General features: G+C 35.8%; 1 protein-coding gene across 2 annotated transcripts in view; it reads right to left on the bottom strand.

Moving 5' to 3' along the window:
- Positions 1 to 5,128, bottom strand: part of LOC106525825 (bone morphogenetic protein receptor type-1A) — a 65,466-nt gene that overhangs the window by 40,819 nt on the left and 19,519 nt on the right. For both annotated transcript variants that reach the window (XM_014020170.1, XM_014020171.1), the window contains exon 2: positions 845 to 923. The gene's annotated coding sequence lies outside the window, so the exon portion shown is untranslated. The remainder of the gene's footprint in view (positions 1 to 844; positions 924 to 5,128) is intronic.

The following is a 5,128-nucleotide window of genomic DNA, read 5'->3' as shown; positions in this document are numbered from 1 at the left end:
GAAAAATATTGTCAAATACCGTGAAACTGGTGAAAATGTTGAAAATACTGTGATATAAAATTTTGATCATATCGCCCAGCTCTAATAGAAACTAGACAAACAGAATGCTTTGAACAAAGACTAAWCCAAATTTTAGGGCTGTACTGTTCTCATCCAATTTCAAATTAAATTTTCTATTTTGCATTGCTAAACGAAGTGCAGAATTGAATAATTTTATAAATATTGTCCAAAAACAACAACAGTATCAAAATTAGATACCACCCCACCCTGCTGTGTTTAAATGAAAAAATAAATACCATAAAGAAATGAAGTTTGGGGTAAAAATATAAACCAAACAGAAATTCCAGAAACAAACAGAAGCTAAAAATCATAAAACTTAGAAACGATTATTTCAAACCAACATTCAGCACAAAAGTATTCGATGAACTAAACCTCCCTTGATGCCAACTGAGCATTAAGGCAGATTCACAATCAGACCTCACACGAAGGCAGAACTTCACCTTCTCCAAACATTCCTGACCTTCTCCTCAAACTCACTTTCTCTACGTTCAGATGAAAATAAAAATAAACAAGCCTTCAAGCTTGTAGCAATCAGCACTCTTCCTTCTCTCCTACGCTCCAATTATCATTCAAACCAGACGACAGGTCCACTGACCCAATCAGAGCTTGCAATTAAAAGCCAGGAGGCCTCCTGATTGGTGGGCTCTGCCTCCAGACTTGGGAGCAAAGGTTAAGCCCCTCAAAGAGTAAGAGGGAAGGGGACAGGCTAATCGAGAAAAAAAATCAGCGGTGCCTTTTCTTCAGCAAACATCTTGCAGACAGAGTAGAAAGTGTGCATTCATACCTGATTGGTGGCTCCATGGGAGTACCATGAGAGTGTCGCTGCAAGTCTCCATGGGAAATGTAGTCTGGGAGCAGACAACCTAGAACACAAACAGGAATATTTTAATGTTTCACTTCAAACATTATCACTTTGGAGCAACCTTTCAGTCACTGTGTTGGTTTTCTGTGTTTTGTTTCAAACAGTTACAGTTCTGTTCTGAAGCCCTGATCCAGCTCACTGTTTCTGCTGTCAACTCCAAAAAAATCATATCAATACACCATCAAATATTTGTGTGACCAGTAATCGTCATTTTTCCATGTAGCAAAACCTGTCAAACAAAAATCCCTCTAAATATCTTATTTTATCTGACTTCAGATGCTGAGAAACACTTCAGGACCAACAAAACCTCCTTAAAGCCCCTGTAAGAACTCCCGGACTTTGAATCTTTGTCAACATTTCTGACGTCAGAGTGGCTTCATGCTCGTGAGCAGATAAGTAGGGCAGTGTGGCCAACAGTTGGAGGAGCCTCCTCATCACCTCCTCCAACACACTGAGTCCTTTTATTGAGCCGAGAGCTCATCAAAGGAGTCTTTATTTAGTGAAGGAGGCCAATGTCAGGACAGTGAGTTAATGTTCACACTTAGACAGGAGAGTTCAGCTCCAGCTGCTGGTTTATACAGTACAAACAGGAAGCTGTTATCGTACCGGACAAAACTTCAAAATAAGAGTTGAGTAATGAAAGAAAATGTGCAGACGACAAAGACAACTGACACCTGTTCAGTTCAGCAGTTGAGCTTACAGATTTTATTTTATTTTTTCATCTTTATGATGCAACAAGTTCATGATTTTAAGAAATAAGAATATTTTTCAACCACAAGTTCAAATTATTATTTTATTTTTATTTTGAGGGTTAAAATTATTCGTGTTAAGCAACCTTTTCTCACATGTAAATGTCTGTAAAACAATCATAAAAATATTTCACCAATCCAGTTCTCATGTTTACTTATTATCCTTTCAAGCAGCCAGACTTTCCCTTTAGCTTTTAAAGTGGTCTTGATCAATATTTCCAGATCAATCCTATATTCTGATAAACTGTTGTCTTTTGTTTGTTCATATAGTTAAAGGGCCAATTTGTTTCTTAGGAATACAGTTCAATTCTATACCATAATACAGGAACTATGTCTCCTTCAGTTATTAAAATGCTGTCTATATGTATAAATCAAAAATAAAATTGACTTCATATTATATCCATTTTTAAACACCTTGAGTTGAACATTGGCCTCTGTCTCTTTAAGAACCTCCTACTGCTTCCGTCACGCCCATTTCTGCATGTCATCACAACGTTACAACCTATTTTGTTGTAATAATAATAAAAAGGCAGCAACACCAGGGGTAGACATAAGGATTTTTTTCAGGCTGTCCAGTGGACAACCTGTTGACAAAATCTGGTTGTCCACAAAACATTTTGGTTGTCCAAAAAAAAAAAAAAAAAAAAACTCAATTAAAATGGAATTTAATCCTATATTGTTCTGTATACAAAGTTTACTGTATACAAATGTTCTCAGTCAGCAGGTTAACAGTTTCAGGAGCTGCTTGATTAAAACTCCTCATCCTCTTCTTTGAAATAGAGCAAAAATCAACATCCAACGACCATAAGCTTTCTGCTTACAGGACAAACGTTTTAATTTAAATAGTAGTATAGCCTACTGTCTACATGACCTTATTAAAGCTACAGTTTAGTGTTCTTAGGACTGAAGATTTTCTGGATAAAGGGGATTTAAACAGCTCTTCTGTCACTTTAGTGTTTTAAATGAGGAGCTTTGATGCATTTATTTAAAAAGAATTATAGCACAAGAAGTTCTCTGCATTGAAAAAAACAATTTATTTTTAATTTTTTTTAACCAAACTGACAAGTTTCTCCACTATAATTGGTGTGTAATGTAAATGCATTGAAACACCTGGTTAAATTTAGAAGATATTATGATTAACTACAAGCACCTGAAGCTGACTCAGAGAACTCTGTGATTTTTAGAGGAAAATCAAAGTCAAACGTAGACACAAGTTTTTTTTCTCCCGTTCATTTTTACAATGACGAACACCTGCTGCTTTTTTCTTGGTTGTCCACCGGACAACTTGGAGGCGGGATCTGGTTGTCCGAAATGAAAATAGGTTGTCTCAGACAACCTAAACAATGGTTATGTCGACCCCTGAACACTATACAATATCAGTCACAGTCGGACCCGGAAAGTACATTTTCTGAAGAACCGGAGCAAGTAGAGAGGCAACGCTTCAGCTGTTTACGTACGTAAGCGTTGGAATTGCATCATCTTAGTGATAATCGTATTAGTCCACTGTTAAATTCCCTTTTGTTCAGAAAACTATCATTCATTAAGTGTCTCACACAAATACAGGGGTGATAGTGGAAAAAAAAACCTGAGCCTGAACTTTTTTCTGACACATATATATGTTGATAATACCAACTAGGGTTGGGCATAAATAATCGTATTGTGTGCAGTTAATAGTCAGTAAAACGTTAATCAATTATTTTTTGGCACTTGACGATTAATATGATTAATGCCACCAGGCAGACTGACTGGAGATTTCGCAGTCAGTCCGCTTGGTGCTCCTCTCCGCTTCAAATATGACGAACATTAAAAAAAGTTCTGTAATTTATTTATCCATCAACACAATTTAAATTTTGATGTATAGCCTGAAGTCTGTAATTTTAACAAAATTTGGAACATATTTTTATGAAGGGCAAATCTTTCCCACTAAATTGGTCATGTGACCAGGACATAAGAGTGTTCAGGGACTCCAGGGGATTAATCGTCAAATTAATTGTTATCGGCTAAATACCACAATTAATCGTGATTAATTTTTTTTGCCAATATTGCCCAACCCTAAAACCAACATTTATTACTACAAAAAAACTCTTTAAAAAAGCAGATATGTACTGAGCAGAGGATTACCTGTGATATATTATGTAAATACAATTATTAATTTAACAACACAACTGCAAAATCACCGTTCCAATGTCAACTTTTATCACCAAGCATGAACAGGCACATTATGAAGGTTTTTATATTTAAAAGATCGATATATGATCTTTGTTGTAGCTAAAAATACTTGAAGATTAAAAACCTCATGACTGATATTTGTACAGACAAACTGGTCAACAAAATAAACAGAATCTATGTGAAAACTGTAATTTATATTTCATATCTAATTTTTAAATACATTACACTTTTCATAAAGTCTGGTTCCAAATACAAACTATTTTGCTCATTAAAATCCACAAATGGCCTTTTTTAAATGGTAGAATAATACAGTATATTATAAAGCTGACATTTATCATGGGGTTTGGAGGAAAAATATCAAAACTTAAAAAGAAACACACCTTTGCTACCCTTTTGTTTAAATAAACATGCCTCTTCAAGCTATCAGTTAATGAATTATAGCTGATTGATCTTATCAATCATCTACTGATTTATTGATAAGCGGCCATTTTCTTAAAAACCTGAGTTTTCTCTTGAATCAAGAGGGTTTTTCCATAGCATGAAGGACTACATATTTTTATAATATACTGAATTAAAAAAAGCAGCCCATCGGTCCTCAAGGCACAATGCCCTGCATGTTTTAGAGGTTTTCCTGGTTTGACACACCTGATTCAGATGACTGCAGTTCAACAAAAGCCTGTTAATCAGTCATCAATTGAAATCGGCTATGTTGAAGCAGGGACACATCCAAAACATGCAGTGCAGTGTGCCTTGAGGACCAGGGTTGAAAAACACTCTGAATAAATAATTGTTGATTTCTCACACATGAAACTTGGACATTTTTTAAAATAAAATATTGTATAACAAAACAGAAATCTTATTAGGCTGCTGAATGGAGGAAAAACGGAAGAAAAATAAAACGATTTTAGATGTAAAAACATTAATTTATTATTATTATTAGGCCTAATAAGCACGGTTCTGAAGCAGGTCTCCCCCTCCTCCTTCCCTACTGAGTCAGACCTCTGGGAGCTGCTCGTGTCCCCACTTAGTTCTGTAGTTTTTGACTGCTTGATAAATAACTTTAGGCTTTGGTCGGGTAAAAGATCGGAAAGTTTTTATTTTTTTGGCTCTAGAGAAGGATGAAGCTGACGGTGGATTGAGGTGTTTATTTCCACGGGACGTGTTTCATGCGTGCAACATGCATCAAACTACACTCAGCGGCCACTTTATTAGGTACACCTGTCCAACTGCTCGTTAACACTTAATTTCTAATCAGCCAATCACATGGCGGCAACTCAGTGCATTTAGG

The sequence above is a fragment of the Austrofundulus limnaeus genome, unplaced genomic scaffold (assembly GCF_001266775.1).
Source record: "Austrofundulus limnaeus strain Quisiro unplaced genomic scaffold, Austrofundulus_limnaeus-1.0 Scaffold243, whole genome shotgun sequence".
NCBI classification, from domain to species: domain Eukaryota; kingdom Metazoa; phylum Chordata; class Actinopteri; order Cyprinodontiformes; family Rivulidae; genus Austrofundulus; species Austrofundulus limnaeus.
The sequence above is the reverse complement of the archived record's forward strand: the minus strand, read 5'-3'. Positions and strand labels throughout refer to the sequence as shown.